The sequence below is a fragment of the Sinocyclocheilus rhinocerous genome, unplaced genomic scaffold, assembly GCF_001515625.1.
Source record: "Sinocyclocheilus rhinocerous isolate Xijiao unplaced genomic scaffold, SAMN03320098_v1.1 scaffold3063, whole genome shotgun sequence".
In the NCBI taxonomy this organism is placed as follows: domain Eukaryota; kingdom Metazoa; phylum Chordata; class Actinopteri; order Cypriniformes; family Cyprinidae; genus Sinocyclocheilus; species Sinocyclocheilus rhinocerous.
This window is the reverse complement of record NW_015640469.1, coordinates 752,140-777,004: the sequence shown is the minus strand read 5'-3', so window position 1 is coordinate 777,004 and position 24,865 is coordinate 752,140. Positions and strand designations below refer to the sequence as shown.

The 24,865-nt window shown below is 36.1% G+C and overlaps 1 protein-coding gene and 1 long non-coding RNA gene across 2 annotated transcripts in view; one reads left to right on the top strand and one right to left on the bottom strand.

Annotated features, from left to right (window-relative positions):
• The window catches only part of LOC107753185 (EGF-like repeat and discoidin I-like domain-containing protein 3), a 199,392-nt gene that overhangs the window by 166,183 nt on the left and 8,344 nt on the right, over positions 1–24,865 (bottom strand). The window lies entirely within an intron of this gene.
• Positions 3,556–5,663, top strand: LOC107753183 (uncharacterized). Its single transcript, XR_001641439.1, has 4 exons — positions 3,556–3,865; positions 4,004–4,205; positions 4,537–4,615; positions 5,311–5,663. It is a non-coding gene; the product is annotated as an uncharacterized LOC107753183 (long non-coding RNA).

Genomic DNA, 24,865 nt, shown 5'->3' with positions numbered 1-24,865 from the left:
ATTGTGCATATATTTATTGTGTTATAACAAAGCTTTATGAGATTGCGATTAACTGAGATGTCAGCTTTTTGTGATAATAAAGGAAGCGTGCTGCTCGCATTCTGCCATGCCAAACCATGCACGCAGCAGCCCATGCTTGCTTTCTGTAAAAAATAACAGTGGTTGTGAATATTGATGCTTAGCCTAAATAACAAATATTTTATCGGGAGTGTTTATGCTGGGATGTTGTGGAGCTTAGGAGATGTTACAGAACCATTTCATGTACATTTCTTCAATGTACTGAAAACAATCTATATAGATTACTTTTATGCGGGCTTTTGCGGGCGGGAGCGGGACAAAACAATGAATGCCGTGGGCGGGAGCGGGACCAGATAAGATATATTTTTGCGGGAGCGGGCGGGCGCGGGACAGAATCTTGCGGGAGCGGGACTGAAAAATCCGCCCCGCGCAGGTCTCTACTCCAAATAGCAGGTAGTTTTGAAACAAACATCACACAAATCTCAGTAAGTTCACAAATAAATATTATGTCAAAATGTAATGTAAAGAGTCCAGAGAAATGCCTTTAAATTTCCTGAATGCCAAACATAAAAGAAAGACAACAGAATGTGCATTCTAATGGCACTTAAATCATCATGAAGTGAGTAGAGCTTGATTTGTTCTCATCAAAGAAGCATGCAGCCATAATTCCCCTCTACCACTCTGCGTTGAGAGGTAGGGGCGGTGAAGAAGAAAAGAAAGCCTCTTGCTAATTGGATATAATGGCTGGGGCGAATTTGCTTCTGGTGGCCAAAAAGACAGAGGATAAACACACACACACGCACACATGTGGTGGTCTTAAAAATAATAATAATAAATGTGTAAAACTAAGAAAAATGGCAAATAAATTATATTAGAGTAACACTAAACTTAAGACAAGTGAATGTATTTTCCAAATGCACTTTAGAATGTATTATCTGTGACGATTAATGTTCCCTGCTCAGCCTTGAAGGATTCACTGATTGCTTGATTATTTTCCCTTGGGAAGTGTTCACCTGTTTGGGGCAGGGGGCGCGCTGCTCAGAAAATACAGAAGCTGCGTCCGAAATCGCATACTTCCAGAAGGAGACTATCTGCAGTTCTTTTGACCGTCCCTCCGATGCCGTCTGGTGCTCCCTTGCCATGTGAAGTGGGAAAGAAGTTCCAAGTCGCTCTTTGGAAACCAAATCTTGAAGGGACATCACATAAAAGAGAGAAATTCATCTTGTTTTTATATTGTTTGCTAGGGCCATCAGACCAAAAGTGGATGGTGTGAGCACCAGGAAACTTGTCTCATTGTTTTGAGGACAGGATCCATGTATGCCCAAATGGAGGCAGCATCCTGACGCTTGGATTCAGACACAGTGCAAAAGCCAGCCTTTTCATTTAAAATTGAAAATATTTTTATTTTTAAACCTAATAGCAGTTACACTTGCAGAACCTGTTTTTTCCCATGTCTCAAGAATGACTGAAATGTGTGTTCTAAAAGTGAAAGAGTTGATTAAATGGAGTTTCACATACTTTCCTGTATCTAAAATCCTGAAATGGCATCCTGAAGAGCTAATAAGTTATAGAAATGTAGTGGAGTGAAAAGTACAATATTTGTCTTCCAAATGTAGTGAAGTTAAAGTCATAAGTTCCCAGAAAAAATAATACTCAAGTAAAGTACAGATACTCAAAAAGTGTACTTAAGTACAATACTCAAGTAAATGTACTTAGTTACTGTCCGCCTCTGCACACAGCAAGACATTTGCGCTAGAGGCAACTGCTGTTATAACAAGCCGACACCAGGAGATAAAGAGCTCAAAGAATGGAGACTAAACAAGAAAACCCGAGAAGAGGAAAAAAAGAGCAAGATGCAAATTACCAAAGTGAGAGGCATAGCAGGTGAGAAAGGCAAGACATTTAGCCCTGAAAACTCAGTCGCTGTCAGGAGAGCTGATCCCATCGAGAGAAGCCAGTACGAGAGTCTTTGAAGACCTGAGGGCCCATCCTTTCGAAGGGTCTCCCGTCTGTGAATTTGTATGCGTCAACAAGAACAGTGACTGAACTCAAAACAAGGAGATGAAACATGATTTGAGTATGTGATGGCTTGATGAACAAAGATTAAAGAGCACAACGTTAAGGGCCTGCAAAGATGTCATTCACTCCCACATTATGACCTTGACCGGCCTTCGTTTATGTGAGGTGGGTGGTCTCATCCACAACCAATGGAGTTCAAATACAAAGAGCTGCTCCACTTTGAAAATCCACATCTGAAGATACGATTTGGTACATTCCACTGGTCCCTTGAGGGTTCTTTCTCTTGTTTCTCCAAAGACACGGTGTGAGTAAACACGTCCATAAACCAACTGAATGAGTGCTTTAATCCACACAAGGGCCAGTCCATGCAGGGGCCTCTTCTAAAAATGGCAAACAGTTGCAGACTGTCTGGAAAAAGATTAAGACAGATTATGCTTCTCCATGTGAGATGCCTGTCCAAAAATGAGCTGTCAAAAATTGCTGTCTGTATTCTGGCTGCATCTTCAAACTTTGAAATCCGTAAATGAGAAGGACATTTTCATTTTGTAGCATGTAGCATTTAAGTTTTCAAAATGATGAGAACGGGACCCGCTCTGCTGATGTGGAGATAATGGAAATAGTTTCTAAACAATTGGAAAGTCTACTTCAGAGGAAAAGTGGAGAGTACAAAAAATAAATAACTAAAAATTGAGACCACTAGCTTGGAAAAGGGAACACTTCTCAAAGGGTAGAATCAAACATATTTTGAAACTTTATTGAAATGTTTTATATATCCCATGAAACACAAGTTATGTCATTCTGAATACACTCCTACATCTGACAAGACAGACATCTGTAGTCATGTTGAAGATTTGCAATGTCTCAACCAAAAGTCTACATCATTCCTCCCACATGCCCAAGGTGAAATACAACGTGGAATGGAATCTTTAGTCAAGTAGGTCGTCCTTGTCATAACTTTCTAAACTGTTAAGACTGCTAACTGTCAGTCCTGGTCTTTTGTTTGAAATTTCTGTTGAAATATCTCTGTCAGGCCCTATAATCCAACTCTGTTATGCTAAAACAGTGTACACAACATCAACTCCAAGCAAAATAATAGAAACCCGTATGGGAACCTAAACATTTATCTTGTTTCTTCAAACTTTACTTTATGATATGAGGAAAACATCTGTTGTATACTCCGGTGACCGGTGAATTTGGCTCATAACGTTATCATAAACATAAATTAATGATGCATATGAATTAAATAAAATGCATATAAATAGTGCTATAGAGCGATATAACAAGAAATTTAGAGATTACCATTTGTGTATACACTGTCACAATTACCAGCTGGAGTACCCATGAGCTCCTCCAGAGGTCACTCCTTACAACTCTGTTCTCCCATTATGAACTACATTCCCTACAGTCCTGTGCCTGGACTAATTTTGGTTTGATTTCTCCCACCTGTTGATCATTTACTGGTTTCAGCTTGCCTATTTAAGCTCTTGTGTTTTAGTCGTGGTCGATGAGTCATTGGATGTTATCTTGTTTATGATTGGGGTGCCTGGATGTTCTTGGTCCTCCCTTTGTTGTCTTTGGCTTATGTTCCTGGTTCTCTGTGTGGACTATTTGCCATTTTCCAGATTTGGAGTGTCTGTCTTTTTTTCTTTTGTTAAAACTATGTGTGAATTTGGATTCTCTCTCTGCCTCGTCTCTTCGAACACACTACAGAACAACTCAAACAATGAATCCAGCTGCACAGTTAAAATGTCTCTGTCAAGGAGATGGATCAATCGAGGACTATATTTAGGACTTTATTGAACTGACGCATTCAACATCTTTTGATGAGGTATGTCTTATGATATTTTTTTGAGGGGGGCTATCTGAACCGCTCAGTTCCCTCATGCCATTGCCTGATCTTAGTTGGACTTTAGAACAGATCTGGCATTGCAAGTGAATGACTCCGCTTTTACTCTGGGAGTTGTAGAGGCGCAGTGCTCCCGCAGTAGCCTCCACCCCAGAGGCTCATCACAACAGGACCGTCACTCCACAGACTCGTCCCTTCATGGCTGCCATTCCCGAGTATCGTCCCATCATGGTCACCACTCCAGAGTCGTTAGGCCTAATGACCGCCACGCCAGAGTCCTTGGCTGTCATGGATGCCACACCAGTGTTTTTTTTTAAAAAAGGTATTCAAAAAAATCTTATTGACCCTAATTTTTTTTTTTTTATTCTAGTGCATTTTATTTACAATATTTATATCCCATCTAAATTAGTAGCATTTCTGTGTACGTCCCATATACAGTATTAAATTTGAATTATATCATATATCTGCATCATGTTGACCCTCCTGCTAACTACATATCAGTATCCACATTAAAAAAACAACATTAACATTACTGTTTTGAAGTGGTAGATCTCTATTTGGTTTAATGATGCAGTATGTAATTGACAGTTAGTGGTTGAAATGGGTACTGCAGTCCAAATTCAAAATAATGTCTCTTTCCCCCTCCTTCTCAGATGTGATGCGAGTTGTCAGATTGAGGACATGCAACGGGAATAAGCGCAATTGAAAATGGAAGGCGATGAGCCTTATACTGTAAGTTGATCAGTTGATTTATCCTTGTTTTAATATGCCTCTGGTCTTTTTAGGTTGATGCCAAGGCTTTTTATATGGGGTAGAATCTACAATCTCTGACCCAGTTCGTTTGCTGGCTTCCATGATTGAGATGCGCTGTTTTCCGCTCTCTGGCAACCCGGGGTGTCGAAATACTATTGGTTAAACTGGCAGTGGGTGGAATCACACAGACCAAATCAAAAACAGGCATTCTGTCACAGAAAGCACATTTTCAAAGTAGAACAGCTTTAGTGTTTTTTGGAGAAACGGGTATGTGAACTTAGCATGTTTCCTAAATATCTGCAAATGTATTAGTGTTTTTAGGCTTTGTTAGTCAAAAAATTACCTACATCACCTTTTAAGTCTCCTTTACTTTCATATTTATGTTTAGCAGGCCCTGTCAAACAGTAACTTAAAACAAAGTTGACATTGTAAATATGGCAGTTATCAGCACAGCTACAAATGCAAGTCAAGTGCTCAGGGAGATTATACAAATACTGTCAGAGTGGCAAATAAGTCATATACATCAGGTCACTAAGAGGGTTTGCTAAAGAGGAGTCGATTTATTTTTCACACATACTCCAGGTAAAGCGAGTGGGAATCTTGCAAAAGGTTGCCTTAAAGGTCTGTCTGAGTGGAACTGGTTGTCATGATTAATGATTATGATTTCACCACAGAAAGCAAAGACTAGAGAAATGTCTGCACCTCCACCAGCCAGAACAATTCATTTGAGATGATAGAGGAAGTAGGTGAGCTGAAGCAGCCAGTTGCAGGGCCTGCACTTTCTGTTTCGTCCCACTTTACTTCAAGACCCCATGTAATCACTTAAGAGCTGTTTTTGACGTGTTCAAGTATTTCCTAATGAAAATTTAGGTTTTGGAGGGGTAATTCAGAATAAAATAGATTCACCAAACAATTAAAATTTTCTCCCATATTTTCACTCCCTGACGAAGGCAGGAAGATTTTTAGCATTAATGCAAAAATAATGAACCGCAAAGAAAGGGCAGTGGGTGTGTAACTGATGCTTTATCTGTGTGTTTTAGCCCCAACTTTTTACAGCTGAACTCACAAAGTAGGAGCCTAAAAAACAATTTCCCAAAAGTTATTACAAATTTATGGTAACAAATGTGCTGTGAAAGAAATGAGTACTTTTATTTAGCAGGACAAATTAAGTTGATCAAAAATGACAGTAAGGACATTTATATTGTAATGTTCAAAATGGATCTATTTCAAATAGATGCTGCTCCTTTAAACTTTACTGTTTTCAACACTGATCGTAATTATTTCCTGAGCACCAAATCAGCATTTTAGAATTATTTCTGGATGGTCATGTGACACTGGAGTACTGGCCACTGAAAATTAAGCTTTCCATCACAGGAGTAAAGTACATTTTAAAATATATTCTAATATAATTATTTTAAATGGTAATATTTCACAATGTTACTGTATTTGATCAAAGAAATGCAGCCTTGGTGAGTATGAGACATCTTTCAAAAAAAAAAAACACCCCAAAAAAAATCTTACCAATCCCAAACTTTTGAATGGTATAATTAAAATAATTGCTATTTGCTAGTTAGTTGCAGAAAGGCTCAATCTAGACAGCATCTGCTTAGAAAAAATGTGAGTGCAGAATGAGTCGTTAATAATTTTTTGGGGGAAAATAAATACTGAAAAGAAATCTGCTAAAGTGAATCTGATAAACATTTAGAAGTACAACAGAATATAGATCTCAGCAAGTGTCTCTCAGGACAGAAAAAAAAGCTGTAACACAAAGGCATAAAAGGAAAAACAGACCTCAATGACTTATGACTCCAGTGGCCTGTAGCATGAAGCCGGTTTCAGTTTTTACCCAGGTAAGTTCATGTTTAGTTTGAGAAAACTGAGTTTTCGGGCTCAAGAAGGTGGGTTGGTTTTTAGCGGGTTTCGTCACCATGGTAACTTGCGCTACACGGCTACCCTGCTCCGGAGCAAGTTTTATTCTGGGTTAGAGATCACAAACCCAAACTGGACCAATCAGCAGTGAGCAAAGTGACATATATCTGATGCAATGAAGCCACTCCCCCATATCTCTCACTCCAAATTAAAGCAGTTTACAGTCAAAGGATTTTAGAGACAAAATTGCCAGACTTTTGCAGCTACTTATTTATTATATTATATTAAAGGCACAATATGTAATTTTTCGCCGCTGGAGGGCGCGTATTCAAAATAAACAAAGAAGCAAAGGCGTAGTTTGATGACGCGGTGACTGAGTGTGGAATCATGGGAGTTGTCGTCTTCATCCCCACAGCCGATGCAATCCGATGGGACTCGGTCAGAAATCATGTTCATGGATGAGCTAATGATTTATTAACGTAGTAGAATAAAGCAGGGTGAGGCTGAAAGCCGTTGAAGTGAAACGAGGCTTTTATTATGCCACAGTCTACCACTTCCGCTCCTTCCGGTCGTGCGTATGTGGAGAAAAAAGCAGCTCTGTTTTATCATACTAGATACGTTTGAAAGTTCTGTTATTATGCTACTCTGTGCGGTCGTCACCTGTCTAATAAAACACATAACATATTAAAGTGTCTGGTGTTTTCTACAAAATCGGAAACTGTTATAATGCTACTCTGTGCGGTCGTCACCGGTCTATTAAAACGCACAACATATTAAAGCGTCTTTGGTGTTTCCATGTTTTCTACAAAACAAAACCGGAAATCGAGGGGTTATGACGTCATTGGCAGGCGACACAATGACACTATGGACACGGTCCGTGTCACTAGTTAAAATGGCTTATTTCTCTGGATTTAAACATTCTTCGAAACATTTGGGATAATGTAAGTACACAAGTCAGCAATATATAACACTGTTCTAGTGGTTTTTGGATATTTTAATAAAAAAATCTTACATATTGTGCCTTTTTAATTGTAATTGTTTATAATCCATATAATATATTCATATAATTATTACATGAAGTGGCAATTAATTTTAAGCTTCGTATTTAAATTTTATATATACAGGTGCATCTCAATAAATTAGAATGTCGTGGAAAAGTTCATTTATTTCAGTAATTCAACTCAAATTGTGAAACTCATGTATTAAATTCAATGCAGACAGACTGAAGTAGTTTAAGTCTTTGGTTCTTTTAATTGTGATGATTTTGGCTCACATTTAACAAAAACCCACCAATTCACTATCTCAACAAATTAAAATACTTCATAAGACCAATAAAAAAAAAAACATTTTTAGTGAATTGTTGGCCTTCTGGAAAGTATGTTCATTTACTGTACATGTACTCAATACATGGTAGGGGTTCCTTTTGCTTTAATTACTGCCTCAACTCGGCATGGCATGGAGGTGATATATTTGAAATTTCCCTCATTAGGCTCATTACAGAGACAACGTGTTTAGAAGTTATTCTAATTTGTTGAGATAGTGAATTGGTGGGTTTTTGTTAAATGTGAGCCAAAATAATCACAATTAAAAGAACCAAAGACTTAAACTACTTCAGTCTGTGTGCATTGAATTTATTTAATACACGAGTTTCACAATTTGAGTTGAATTACTGAAATAAATTAACTTTTCCACGACATTCTAATTTATTGAGATGCACCTGTATGTATATATATATGATAAGCTTTAATATATCCAACTTTTAAAATGCATAGACATATATTTTCTTTCTGCTGCCAAGCTTTTGCTGCAGCAGAAGTGTTTATTCCTGCCTTGTAAATGCATTAAAATGTATTACATTTTGAATAACGACATCTTAATCTTCAGCAGAAAAGTGAATTGCACTGACTCTCGTGAGAAGTGAATCCAAATGACGCTTTGCTGATGCTCTCCACACATTCCCTGTGATTGGCTGTTTGCTGCATGTGTCACACATTCAGGTGCACGCGGTCTAGAGTTAATCACAAACTCTGGTTCAAACTCTGAGTTGGGAGAGAAGGTTTATATCGAGCCCAGTGAACCTGATCTTAACCAGGTTGGCTGTATCGGTGTTTTGTCAACTCAAAACTTACTCTTCAACTCTGAGTTTGTTCATCTCGCTTCGTGCTACAGGCCACGGTTTGTCCTCTTTTGTTTACAGCCTGCTGTTGAATTAGTCACGGGAGGAGAGACCAGCACCAGGCTCAAGTAAATTACATGTGTAATGTCAATGTCGTCAATAAAGAAACATGAGGGAATAAAAGCAAAGTAAAAGGCAACATGAACTGCCATCATCAAGCCCAAACCGCAGGTGAAAGAACATGGAAGTCCACAGATTCTGCAACACTTTAGAAAGCAGAGAAAAAGAGGTTCAAAAGATGATTTGAATTTGAAAAGGGTGGGTGTTAAAACATAAATTATTCATGTGCTTGTCTTAACTCGCACAGCTTTCAGAGCTCTTGTGTGGCTCGTATATTTCTTCTCGAAAAAGTATAACCTGTTCAACTAGGTCACCCATCAATAAGAACTACTTCAGCATCCCCCCACCTCATCCCATAAATCCTTTTTGGCCGAGTCCGTAAGGGCCGCCTGTCACAGATTTAGCTTTTGATGATGGCTCTTCCTTCCTATGCCGGACGGTATGCCAAGCTGATCAATGTCACAGATGTGGCGAGAGCTCCCGCCAACTCTTCCCCTCTCTCAACCACCCACTGTGTCGACCACGGGTCAGTACCAGCAGGCACTGCTACTGTGAAAAACTGGTTAGCAGATGAGGCCTCGTCCATTTAACAATTTGTGCAAAGCAGCAGTGTAACTTCTGAGCTGAAACATGTGCAAGCTTTTAAAGACGCCCTGCTTTGTTGATGTAACGGGGAGTGTGCTTGGAAATCACAGGGCAGGGAAATGTGGATTCTAATGTTGGGCTGCCATGAGTGCAACCGCTCACATGGTTTCAATCAATGAGCGAGGCAGAGATCAAACGACGCCACTCACTCAAAGCACATGGATCCGCACAAACACAAACACTCACACTCACACAGTCAGAGATATGTCACCAGCTGAAGATGACAGATTTGTGCTTTATGAGTCACTATGTTCTTATTAAAGCTGTATCAACACATGTTGATGTTTCAGTACCTTGAAGACTGGAGAAAACTCATATTGCAGCCAGGTGGCAACACAGAACATGCTTTTGAATAATTCAGAACTTTCAGAGAAAATAACTATTTAATATCTGTGAATGCCTCACTTGGCTATGGATTTAGTCTGCTCGTCCAAACAAACTGAAATTAAAAGTTGGATTATATTACAGAGTTTAATAAGGATCACTTGCTCTTAAAAGCTCAGTAAATGTATGCAAATACTATAAAAGACTGCATGGAAACTATTTGTTAATGAGCCTAAAGGTTGGACAGAGCCAATATTATGTTTTATGTCTACATCATTTTCCTATGAATCCTCGGACATGACGTCTGGAAATAATTGGATACTGTGGCCATGAAGAATTCACTCTCATGACTTTTACATTTTAAACTTTATTAAAATTGTGATAATATTTCACAATATTACTGTTTTACTGTATTTTGATTTTAAAAAATGCAGCTTTGGTGAGCATAAGAGACTTCTTTCAAAAACATCTCTAAATCTTACCAACTTTGTTCCCTTTTGAACAATAATTCTTACATGATTTGAATGCATCAGAAAAAAAGTTATCATGACCAAAAATTATTAATTTGTGACAAGGTTTTATTAATTTGTTCCCTTGTTTCAGGTAAATCATAGACATATTGTACATTAAAAAAAGTTGTGGAAACTAATTAATTCATGGCCACAATATCTTTATTATTTTATTTAGTTTTTTTATGTTTTTTTATGTCATGTCATGTTCGGGGCTTTGTATTTTCCAAAGAGATGTTGTACACTCTTGGGAAAACTCACGAAGAATGAATTACAGAAAAAAAGCATAATTTATGTGCACATGCTGTCTGTCTCGTTTTAGAATCTGACACACCAACAATGCGCCTGAACACACCTCGTTTTCAGACCAGCACGCCCATGGGCGCATAAATGGGCGAAAATGCATTTGCTATTTAAACAACGTGGCGCAAGACGTGAAAATGATAACTGCGTTGGGCTGAAACTAGCAAAAAACACTTGTCAGATCACACAGGGTTAACAATTTCCAACTGCATCTTTGAAATAATATAGAACTCCTAAAGGAATAACACTGAAAACAATGACTGTTTTAAATTAGCCAGAGTATTACACTGCATTACAGGAGAATACATTATTTTCTGCAGATGTTGCTAATTTTCAAATGTTACTAAACAAAATGAACGGTCCCATTTTATATTGCGTGGTCTGAACTACTATGTACTTACATAAAATAAGTACAATGTACTTATTGTGTTCATATTGTATTGCAAAACACTTTTGCTGCTATTGAGTTGGGATATGGGTAAGGTTAGGGACAGGTTTGGTGGTGTGGGTAGGTTTAAGGGTGGGTTAAGGTGTAAGGGATGGGTCAACAGTGTAATTATAAATGTAATTACAGAAATTAATTACATATGTAATTGCATGCAGGTATTTTTAAAATATAAGTACAATGTAAAAACATGTATGTACACAATAAGTGCATTGTACCAAATTATTATTTTAAATGTAAGTACATAGTTGTTAAGTCCACTTAATATAAAGTGGGTCCAAATGAACAAATGAGAGAATATTGTTCTAGGCACCTGCTTTATAAACCACTGCTATCCCATTAGGGACCTTGTTCAGCACACACACATTCAATTCTTTCTCTGTTTTGTGTATGGAGGTTCTTTAGTTTGAATTTCACAAAGCTAGCATTTTCCAGCACTTCCAGTCTGACTCTGTCACACAAAACCATAACTGGAAAGAAGCTATCGGGCCCACTTATTCATTCGAATCCATCAACCCACTCACTCACCCACCTACACAAACACATAAACTCATATCTGAAGAATGTCTGGTGTGGTTAACGATTAGCTAACGTCTGAATGTACCGCCATGCATTGTGGGTTCTTTCCCAGAATCATCAGTAACAATTTGGCCACTTCTATGCTTAAGTGATCTTAACAATACACTATCATTACATATTTTAGAATCAGAGCACTAAATTCCTTGCTGAATTCTTCTGCAATCGTATACTAAAAAAAAAAAAAAAAACCTTCAACAACAGAGAGAACCTTCTAAGAAATATATTGTCTCCAGTTAAGAAAACCTGATAAACAATGTTCAAAATATACAAATACACTGGTACAATCCAGCAGATAATTTCTGGTGGTGTTAAATAAGTATAGCAAAAGTGTTAGTTTAGTATTATTTGTATTTGTAACAATTTGTAATAGTTCTAGTTCTACTTAACACTAACAACACTGACTGCAAATTGCAGGGAACTCATTTCAGTAAGGTATGAAGTCTGCAGAAAAATGCATGTGTTTGAAATATTAATGTATCTGAACATCATTCCAGTACTGAATAAGAACTGGTTTCTCGTTTTCACCTGTTCACCCTATTCCGGATACACATACGCAGATGTGTACAAGAACAAATGCACTCATATAAATCCCACAGTATGATTAATAAAATGTGCAGTAGAAATGATACTCTTGTTTATTTATGCAGTAGCCTATTGAGAAAAATGAAAACAACTCTGAGTTGTAAACTGGTTGGAAAGCTGGATGCATATTTATTCATTTAATTAGGCAAATGAAAGAGAGAGGATATGGAAATGTAGTCGAGGTGAAAGCAGCCAAAACATTCCAGTCGTACTAAATCCTCAGCAGCAATATAGAAAGCGGTTGGACCAAAGCAGTCCGGATGGACCAAAATGCATCATAAATAATTAGTTTAATAACATCGTATCGCTTCCAACAAGGCCTGTGCGGTTCTATCACCTGAATTCTTAATGCACTATCACAGCTAAAACGTTTCCAATTACCAATAATTAATTATCCACAATTCAGTACTGCAAAGACATGCATGATCAATTAAACACTCAATTCAGCATTATGTTCCTGAAATGCACCGACCTAAATGCAACCTTTGTAAAGCACTTCAAATAAAGCATTTCTGAGAAGATAAGAGATTATTCTTCTCTCAGCCACATATGATAGTAATTTCTCTTTTTATTACTATACAAACACACGTTCTGATTTCATACAGTTTAGGTAATAACTGTGATAACCTTGAGTAATGTTGCTAATCTACTGGCAAATGCCTTGATAAATACTGAGCTACATTGTTATTTTAGATTTAGACTAATTTAAATGTATACAAATATTTAGTTTGTTCTAACACAAAGATTAAGAGGACATAGTCTGTCTGCACACTGAAACTGACAATATCAATGTATAATTGCATGCATTTATACAGTAATGTACAAACACACACTGCCTGTTGCAAAATTGAGTCTTCTGATATCAAAGCCAAATGTTTCAGGCTCCAGAAGGAAACAGGTGTTTTCTAAAAAACCTGCTCATACTTCAAAAATAAATGCTTCCAACCCCCTCCAGCAAGCCCCTGCAACTTGTTTGAATTTCAAGCATTTCTTTAATTATCATGAGCTGGTGCGCGAGGCTATAACCTTTCTTCCAATTACACATTGTGTCAAACCCATCTGGACAACAGCGGAGACAAAAGACTCCAAACTATCCCACTCCATCCACTCATTGAGTCTGTTTTTAGGAGTGCTTGTGGTATCACAGAGTGTCACAGTCTCGGCTCATGAGAATGGTTGAACTGTAATGTCTAACAGCTGGACAGCTCTTCACAAACTCTCTGCTCCAGTCTCCAGGGGTTGTGATTGCGCAGGCTGAACAATTACCCGAACTGAACCTTCTTGAATTTGTCAAATATTTGTTTGGTGTTTTAATGCATCACATGGCAAGTGACAACATGACTTATGGTCCTCATGCCTGAACCACTGGGATATAATTTAAAATAACTATTTGAAATTTGGTGTTTCTTCAACTATGGACACTTCTGGCCCTGTGGACTTAGAAAATGAACTCTCTTAAATCATATGTTTCACTCTCAATGGATTATTTCATTAGTCCACTGACAATGTCCAACAATCAAAGGCAAATTCTGTAATTTCTTGTATTTTTCTTTTCTTAAAGTAATGAAACCAGCACTACAATGTAATTTAAAACAAATCTCAAAAGATGATGCATTGTGTTTGCAGAATTCTGTAAACGCAATTGTAACTTGCATTTTTAAAACAAACAAACATAATAATAATAATAATAAGTATGTAATAATTCTTTCTAAAGCTAATTTCATAGCTAGCATTTATGTATCCTAAATACAAATAAACCTTTTACATTGTTCACAAAATTTGACAAAATGACACCTTGATTGAAAATGACATACAATAAAAATTTTCAGCTCATGATTTTTCTTTGTTTTCTTCACACACCTCATATTTCATCTCAAGTAATATGCAACGACAATGTTGTCTCTTTGATAAACAAGTACATCAACTTTATTTAAAAAAAAAAATGCATAAATGGCTATCAATTCATTTTTATGATGGATTTTCAAAGTTCATATATATATATATATATATATATATGAACTTTGAAAATGTATATATGGAGTTAAAAGATTTCAGCTTGTGAACAAAATCAAAGTGTGTCTGGATATTATTTTTCCCTACTGTGAGGCTTCATCCCTTAATACAACTGCTAAAATGAAATATGCACTTCCAATCAGATTTATGACTGTCAATAAACAGTAGCATGAGCATGTAGGTTTCGACATGAGTAGGTGTGCAGAGAGAGTCACGGTGTCACTCAAAGAGCTGTAGTAGAAGTTTCTGAATAAGCTTCTCTGGCTTGTGAAGAAGCCCTTATTAATGTGATGACATTTCTGGGTTAGCTTTCAAAGCTTTTTGAGTATGGCACACATAGCAGCTCATTATGAGAAAACACATCCACCTCCATGGCACACACACTAGACACACAAAATGCAAGGGGATGCTAATAAACAACACACACACACACACACACACACACAATAAAAGCTCAAAATATGGGCACACACACACATGCATACACACGCTTGACACATGATTCTTCCCTGAACCTTCACAAATACATTCAATGGTGTTCACACGTCACATTAAATCAGAACAAGCCGACTGAAAGCAATTGCCTTGAACCGAGCATGAGATGATGGCTCATCATCTCATAACAGAACCAAGTGAAGAGAGACAAATCCTCAGATATCGACTGTGTTTAATGTACTTAATGTGCCTAACAATGGCATGCTGTGAACACCGGGTGTCTGGGAGCAGAGAATACAGTGAAAGTCATAGCGCATTGTGCCAACGACTGGAAATGTAAGCTTCAAGATTAGACAGACAAGGAGTGCTGTTAAACTAAACGGTTGTGCATGTGGAATAGAATCAGCTGAAGGTTTGCATCTGAGTATCAAATTAAACCTCCATCTTTTGATAATCAATAAACAAGTCATGGCATCAACCTTGTCCTGAGAGTAATTGGGGAGCCTTCATTCAATGCAGTTCGCTCAGATCCAGACAAATTACACTGATACCTGCATCAGATAATGTAATTCATGGCTCTGCAGAAGCGAGAGAGATGGTGAATACCCAAAAGTACTTGTGGAATACACTGTACTATAGAGATCATGACTGTCAAGCACAGCATATCTGTACAGGAGAGTGTGTAGATGCAGTGAGTGCAGAATTTATACAGATCTTAGACAGAACAGGAGTTTGAATGATGGAGCTAATCTAATTAGAAAAATATGAAAGAACCTTAAAGAATTGCAGCCGGAGTTCAATCAATAATTCCCAAACAATCCACCCACTCCCAGTATTGCACAAAGACTAGCCAAGCGTCTGAGTTTACTTCCAAATTACTTGCTAATGAGGCACCTGGCTACACATTAAATAATTGTATCTTCTCTGATGTTTAGGACCTTCTTAATTCCTTCCCCAGTTATACATCTAGGACCTTCCGTAGATGGTGTTTACGTTAAAGAATTTGACATTTGCATCTCTACAGTAGCAACCTGTGATTAAGCTATTATGTTTTCTACTTTATCCACTTCAACACACCATTTTACTGATTGGAAACTGCACTGTGAGCTCTTTCTTTCTTAATACATAATCCTTTGTGTGGCACACAACTTGTGTGGTTTATGTTTGGTTTTTTGTATTGAATTGGACTGGTCGCACACCACAGGAAGCTGAATTGGAAAGAAAGGAAAATAAATTTACTGAACTGCAATTCAACGGAAAATAAAACAAGTAATGGATGTTAACCCTTACATAACAAAAATATATGGGGATATACTGCAAAATGCATATTACATAATACATTTCCATTTATGGGAAACTAGTGCTTATATTTTTCAATATATAGCAATATATGCATTGACAATGTATGGCTATATATTGATACATACAAATATATTTAAAAATGAAGACAAAAATACATCTAATATTTATAAAGTTTGATCCTTTATTAAGTATACAGTATATCGCACATACATTCTCCCATATAAATGTGAATGTATATGTACACGCATATGCACACATTCATGTAATGAGTTACAGCAGATTTCTAGTTCCCAGAATGATTTGCTTCTGACCGTTAAAGGAGAGTAAAAATAAATAAAAAATAAGCGTTATTTCATGTGTTTTTGCTCAATTTTATTATAAGTTGAGATCTGTTAGTGTTTAATGTTGTATTATTTTGAAATTGAAATGGGTTTCTGGTATGAAGAGTAGATCATGTGGTTAGGTTGATGACTGGCCAAACACCATTAAGATTTAAAAAGTAGTGCACTTTTCAGCACAGTGATAGTCTGTTCACTAAGTGCTTTAGTATGAGCATGTGTGCTTTGTGATACATTGTGATATATAAGTAAATATACTGTCACATATTTTTCAATATATGAAAGCATATAAAGCACTATAAAGCATATAAAGAATATATGAAAGCATATAAAGCACTATAAAGCATATGAAAGCATATTCCTTATGAATTATTCAATATATTGTGATATATTTACACAATGTTATTCTGTTTGTTTTCCAATATACTGTTATATCATTTAACATATTGATCAAAAATATATTAAGACATATATTTTCTTTGCCTAAGAGCATTTATAAAATATAATGAAATATATAAACTAAAAAGTCCTAAAAACCTTCAAAGTGTTTTCTACTTTTCTCAAAACTTTCAAACAAAGCTTTGTCAAGTCAACCAATACACTCTCATGGCAATTTGTAGCTATTTAACATTTTGAAAATCGGTAGCAAATTCATATGAATTTGTATGATCCCATTTTTACATTTGCATACAATCTGCTTAGGTTTAGGTCTTAGGTTTTCAACGAATCATACATTTTCATACAAAATATACTGTACAAATTCAGAAGATTTTACTAGCAACTGTCAAACCATAAAATTGCTACGTTTTCTCACGAGATCGACATTAAAAAATCAACAGTAAAAGTCTCATAAATTAAGTCATATGAATTTCAATATGCATTCTTAATTCAGTTCTGAACGGCGCACAACCATGATGTCTAATGTACTTACTGTACTGGAGTAGATGCATTGCACCTATATAATCTACATGTATTTCAAATAAATAAATCAAATATAACTGTTTCGACTTAACAATCGCTTATATCAGATCTGAGAGTAAAAATCTCTTTGCAAGGCCAACTTTAATCAACTTTAGTCTTTAGACCAATGTCTTTAAAGAGCTATGGACCTAGGGGAACATGAGGAGAACTTGCTACACAGGTAATTGTAGCATAGCTTTAAATAAACTCTTTAAGTATGCAGCAATCCAGATCCAGTCCACCCTCTATCCCATCACTCTTAGCCACATCGGTATAAGTACTGCAGTGGTCCTTGTTAACAGATGCCATGCGAGGTAGATATGTTCTAAAAGAGGATGATTCCCATAGAGAAGAAGAGGGTCATTTGCTTGGAGTGACACCATCTTTATTCATTCTGACTTCCTGCCATCTGCTATACTAATTCATCACTCATTATGAATGTCCTTTCGTTCACAGGCGGTAATAACACACTACTCCCACTATAGGTCATAAAGACCAACAAACTATGACAAAAGGAAATGCAAATAAATTTGCCTGATGCCTAATAAATTATGTCCTGCTGAAAAGCACTACAGATGAATGAATTTAATTTAGTTAGAGTCTATAGTAGATTTTTTTTTTCCCCGCCACAAACTAACCAGACAAGGCTTTGAAATATATAGAGATATTATTAGCGAAGATGTTCAGGATAATAAAATAAGTTATAGCGTTAAGGTGTTAAGTTATAGGGTGTTGAAAATTAAGGACCATAAGAAAACCCACAAGTTCCCTTAAAAGACTGTCAATTGCAAAGTTCTCTTTCAACCACTTTAATTGTCTTTTTTATGGTCCTTTTTGAGCTCAAGCTTAGACACTAACAGCCCCAGGGTGCAGGTGAGGTTTGCACGGGGGTTGTTATTAACAACAATTAACTATTGTAGGCTACGGAATGAATCAGTGGGACGCTTGGCGCTCTTTTTTGTTGTTGTCTTTTTTCTCTATCAAATCTTTTAGTAATCATCATAAATTACATATAATTGGAAAGCTTAGAAGCCCAAGATTTATCCTGTGAAAACCATTTTGAAATCGGACATTGCGTTACCATGGAAATGGTACTTTAAAATATTTTGGCGGTCTCCTCCCCCTTAGTGGGCAGTGTCAAGTGTCATATTACAAAATGCATTACGGTCTTTTAGAATCAAACCTTTTTATAATCTTGACAAAAAACATATAATTGAAAAGGTCTGAGTCTCAGGATCCCATATATGGTGGTTATTTAGAGTTTAGAAGTAATATTGACAGAGAAATCTAGACATTTGTGACAGACAAATGCATTAAAAAAATTCAATGGAGTTTGGATGGCACCTGGTGGCTGTTTGCGGTATAACACCCTAAATAAAATCTCACAGCAACCTCAATTGTTTTCATATCAACTTCAAATTTGGAACATAACTTATTTAGACATAAGGCTTTAATTCTATACCAATTTTAGAATGAAAACTGTTATGTAAAATATTTATTATATATAAAATAAAATAAAATGAACATAGTGCATTTTATTTACAGTACATTTAAACTTCTATAACTTTTTGATACTTATTTTTTTTGAAAAAAAAAAAAAATTATTCTTTAAAATTAAGAAAAAAAAAAGTCTTCTTTAAAAAGAGACCAACCTTAGGGCTGTATTCCAAAGTGTTCATAAATTACAACAATTTAAGTTCGGATAGTGACTTTCATGCCTATTTTAAAAAATGGGTGGTGATAGTTAAGGGGTTAACTCATTCTACAATGGTAGATGTAAAGGCATTATACAAAGAGCTAAACTATGTTGTGCTCCCTAAGTCAGACAACAAAAAAGTAATTGCTTCTCTCAGACTGTGCCACGATTTATTTAATACCATGCTTGGATTGTTACTTGTTATATCTTTGCAATTCAGTAAGAGGGAGAAAATTGTATCTGCGGCAATCAATCTTTTTTATTTATTTATTTTTTTTTACTTTATTGTCTCATAGTTCAAGGCAAGACACAGCGACAAAGAGCACCCTACTGAAATATCTCCTTCAGATGCACACAGTCAAGCCCAAAATGCCCCACAGGCAGTTAGATCCACAGGTCTGGCCATCTTGCATAGTCACCATTATTGACAAAACTAAATCTCTCAGTGGCATTTGATTATAGCCCCACAGGCACACCATAACATTGCATCCCCAAATTCCTCAAATTCTAAAAGGAGGTCTATAACACTAAGAGAAATCATCTATTAACAATAATAATAATAATAATAATAATAATAATATTAATAATATAAAATTATAAAAATACAACAAAAAATGCATACATTAATTATGAATGGATGAATGTCATGGACATTTTCAGGTGGTCATTTTCCATCAATTTCCTACTGCAGGGGAAACAAATCCTACTATTTGATTAGAATTATCAATTTTATATGGCTACAGTTGTACCAACCCAAACTATTAAGTATATAAACAACAACAACAAAATATTTAGAATATATAGGATATTCAGAATAAGGCTATCATCCCTAGAGAAATAGACCATGCTAAAGAGCCAAATCTTGACCCCTAATATTCTTCACACAGTTTAGCATGATCTTATTCCTGTGATGGAGGTGCCCTATCATGAGATAATGCAGGTCAAGTCTTGCTCATCAACAAACATCAATGGTGCCATTAGTCTGTCAAAACAAGTGAAAAATTAATCCATCTTTTATTATTAGCAGGACTGCATGGGTACAGTCCAGACAGTGATGACCACAATTACACCCAAGCGTACAGTAAAAGAAGGGCAATGAGTAAGTTCAATGACACCTCATCAGAATGAAAGGTCATTATGGAAAGACTGCGTTATGTTTCACCAGAGCAGCCATGTTGCCCCATTCATGATTAATTGTGATCTGTGGGCCTATCAGAACCAATGATCTAGAAAGGAATGGCCTCTGTACACTCATTAAGGAGAGAGTGAAAGTGATGGTAGAAAAAAATGAACGACAAAACCATCTACTTCTCCTAGCGACCTACAAGATGAGTCTTGTGAGCCTATCAGATTGTGTAATACGGCTGCATGTTGTTCTCAAGGGGGAGGGAGTCACAACTAAGAAAGCAATCCAACTGCAATCCGTCATAAAAAAAAAAAAAAACATATCACCACTCAAAATCACAATTAACTCTGCATTTCTCTCTACGAGTTCACTCTAGGAACATGCTGTGGTCACATTTACATTTTTAACAAGGGATCTGATTGTGCTTTGCATCTGAACTAGGCCTATTCAATAAGCAAATCTATTTTTTCACACAGCTTATGGTCCTCTCATCAGACAGAGAAGCCCATCGTGGACTGTTTCTCAAAGGTGCTTCTTTGAATTTTTTTTTCACAATGTAATCGCAAATGTCACAGTAAATAAAGCATGCAGGACTCATGCAGGGAAGCCGTTCTAATGAAGTGACCAGCTGACGCTGACAGCACAGTTCATGTGTGTGGGATAAAGACCTGAACTACTGGAGCTTAAGGGCCCACAGGCTCAACCAACCAGAACAAATTTGTCTCACATTCTCAACATGGGTCCCCTGTCAAACACACTCCTGTCCTCAAGCTGGGATGACATAGTTACACTGTCACGGTTAGAGTGCCCAATACAAAGTGGAAAATATAATGCAATAAATATTGATATATAAACCCTTACGAAAAAGAAGTTTATTCAAGTGTGCTATTAGTATACTTCTTTTAAACTAAAAATAGGAAAGTATACTTTTAGTCTACTTTTTATGTACTTCTCAGAAATATATTTAAAATGACATTTAAGTATACTTGACTTAAAAAGTCTAATGTTGTAAACTAGTTGTGTACTTAAAGTTTACTACTGTTATACTTAAAAGTATACTTTTATATATTAGAAAGTGGGCCAATTTAGTCCCAAGGAGTATTGAAATAGTACACTTACAAGTATACTTGTAGTACACTGATATTTGTATACTTACTACATAAAGTATACTTAAAAATATACTTGAACTTTACTTAAGTATACTTACTAAAATAAACTTGAAGTATACTACTTTTTGGTAAGGGAAGCTTTTGAAGTCTAAACTGTAGTGCAGAGATACACTACTTACAGTACAAAATACATGCAAGAACAAAGATACACATAACTAAAGTATGTCTTGACAGTTTTCTGTCTCTAAAAACATTGTGATGAGTCACCAATAAACATCACCTGTACTCTATAATGAGGTATGGAAGACCATTTCCACCTTAAAGTAAAAATGTGACATTATATATCTCAAAATTGAGACTTTATTTCTCACAATTGTCACTTCATTTCTCACAATGTTTTCTTAGAAATGTGACTCAAATTTCTCATAATTGCTAATTTACATCTCACAGCAGCAACTTTATTTCACATCATTGAAATTATTATCCTTGATTGTGATTTTATGTCTCAAAAAATACTTTATATCTCACAAATGCAACTCCTGGAACTGCAACATTAGACTGGCAACTGTAAATTTTGAATTTCATGATTCTTATTTTATATCTCACAATTACAACTTTATTTCACATAATTGTGTTTGTTTCCCATAACTGTGATAAGCCTATTTCCTGTAACTGTGAATTTAACTCTCACAATTTTCACTTAATTTCTCACAAAGTGATTTTCTTAATTTCTCATGATTGTGACTCTATATCTAACAATTGCAGCTTTATTTCACATAATTGTTTTTTTTCTTCCTGTAATTGTATTTTTTCCCCTGTAACTTCAGTTCTCATTTGCAAATTGATTGCAAATGTATTTCTTTCAATTGCTAATTTCTCATAGTTCTTATTTTATATCTCACAAGTGCAACTTTATTTCACATAATTACATTTGCTTCCCATAACTGTGATTATTTCCTGTAATCGTGACTTTATATCTTAAAAAAAGTGACTTTATATTTCACAAATGCTACTTTATTTCTTGGGACTGCATATTTCGTTCTCATAATTGCAAATTTAGTTCTCATAATTGCCAATTTATTTCTCATAATTTTAACTCATTAAATTTTATCACAATGTGACTTCATTTTTTTTCCACACACTTTCTCACTATTATACGTTTTAGCCAAAACAGGATTCCATACAGTAGTTGAGCAACATCTGTCAAAAAACAAAAAACAAAAAACAAAAAAAAGGATTTCAATCCAAGGACACCAAGTGTTAAGGTGTCTACACACAAAAAACAACACCACCATAGAACATACATACAGACAGAACAGACAGTCGGTAGCCTAACAAACAAAATGCCTTTTTATCATCTACACATCATTCTGATATGTTACAAAATGGCATGAGAAGATGCACAGCGAGCCTTTCCAGGCGAGGGATGTTTAAGGAGCATCGATTTGATCAAGCCAGCAGCTGTGGCCTGTGACATTGAGAATAGGGTTTGCTTGTAATTGCCCCCCAACAGTTGCATGCATCAATGAAAGCAGCCCTTAAAATCTTCCACAGTCTCGTACACAATGGGAGAAATATGACATATAACCTCATGATATTTCATAGGCTTCCATAAATGTTGGACCACAAATTACATACGCTTCCATAAACGTTGGACTGCAAATGTTCCACCACTGAATGTTAACCTACATTAAACTGTGATAGTAAATATTTTAACTTAAAAAAACAAAACACTTCACCTTTATGTTAAAGGGTTAGTTCGCAAATTAAAAAAAAAAAAATAATAAAATCTGTTATTTACTCACTCTCATGTCGTTCCAAACCTGTTTGCATTTTTCCCTCTTTTTTTCTGCAAACACAAAAGAAGATATTTTGAAGAATGTTGGTAACCAAATATTTTTGTTTCCCATTGACTTCCATTGTATTTTTGTCAATAAAACCCAAAAGTTTTTGTGTTCGGTTACCAACATTCTTCAAAATATCTTATTTTATGTTCCACCGAAGAAAAAAGTCATACAGGTTTGGAACGATATGAAGGTAGGTAAATGTTGACAAAATTGTAATTTCCTGAGTGTACTATCCATTTACTTTACCATATATTAGTTAATTTGAACTCTAACAGAAAATAAACTCTATGAAGTTCCTAATTTATGTGTAAGAAACAAAGGAAACATGACTAAAAGCATGGCATGCCACCAAATCACACCTTGAAGCATGTCAATGTGTGACGTCTGAATGTGCTGTGATTAATAGAAGAACTGCCACTGATGATTTCACTTTCTTACCAAGCCAAGGAACAAGTGCACCCTGAGGTATTGTAGCTAAGAATCCATTATTCAAGGAGGAGGCTGCAGCTCCAAGCTGCAGAAGCACAGTTGACACCAGGAGGCTCAGAGGCCATGCTCAGTTACAATTATAGCTCCTAGTACAGCTAGACTGGAAGCACACTTAAAATCACAGACCTGTGAAGCTGAGAAGACTGGGAAGCTACAAACAAGGGTACAAGCTAACAACCTTTGCTCACATATTATTTCACCATACTATTTTGGCTTGCTCTCATATCCAGGAACATAACTGTCAGCTGAAGAAAATTTGGACTGATGCGTCTATACTACATTCTTCTGAGCAGCATCCAAACTTAGAAAGCGATAATGTCTGCCTTTGAGGAACACTTAAATGATGCTCCATCATTGCTATATACTTCAGTGCTCTTGCAGCCTCAAGGAGACACTTTCAGAAAACAGGGTCATCTCACACATAAGAACTGTTTCTCCTCAACAGCAATGAGAATATTTATAAATATTAAATAAATATTTTTGCTAATTTTTCTTCTCAGGTTTTTCTCAAGAAGGAAACAACCCCAGTACTCTCCAACTTCCTCTAGGGTTTTAGAAGAGATCTCATTGTCTCAAACTGTGCTCTGATTTGCCAAGAAACCAAAGTCTGCAATCAAATGTCAGAGTTTCAATATGAACTCACATTTCTCATCAAATTCTTACAAATAATCTTAGATGTTTTATCCACAATAGTTTTATAGGCATATATTCTTACTGTATGTCAACAAGCGACTCATTTGTGTCTTTTTTTATTCCTCCTATGGAATTAAAGAAACATCTAATGACACAAAACTGGGACTTCCACTGTGTCTGTCAAGCTATGAAAGAGCAACCTCTAAGCAATAAGATTTTCCTCTGGGCCAGTCTTCCCATAGAATGCACTATATTTCTACATTTATGCCAAATACATGATAAGACTTGTGTGTTTTACTGTCAAGTTGATCTGAATGTTCAAAATCACCTCTGAAGAGTCTAAAAATAATGTGCCAAATAAGTTGTTATGATAAATATACAAATAAGTTATGTTATAATAAATAGTGCATGTTAAACACATATGTCACAGTACGCCAAATTGTACGTCAAAACAAAAAAATTTTGATATGTGCCATGGACCATGATAGCATTGAACATAATCTTTAAAGGGGTCATATGATGCTGCTAAAAAGAACAGTATTTTGTGTATTTGGTGTAATGAAATGTGTTTATGCGGTTTAAGGTTCAAAAAACACATTATTTTCCCCACACTGTACATTATTGTTTCTCCTCTATGCCCCGCCTTTCTGAAACGCGTCAATTTTTACAAAGCTCATCGGTCTGAAAAAGCAAGGTGTGCTGTGATTGGCCAGCAACGGTCCTCCATAAAATGTGCTGCACACATCTGGATATTTGGGTTAAACTGTTCTGGAACAGTGTTGTAAATAC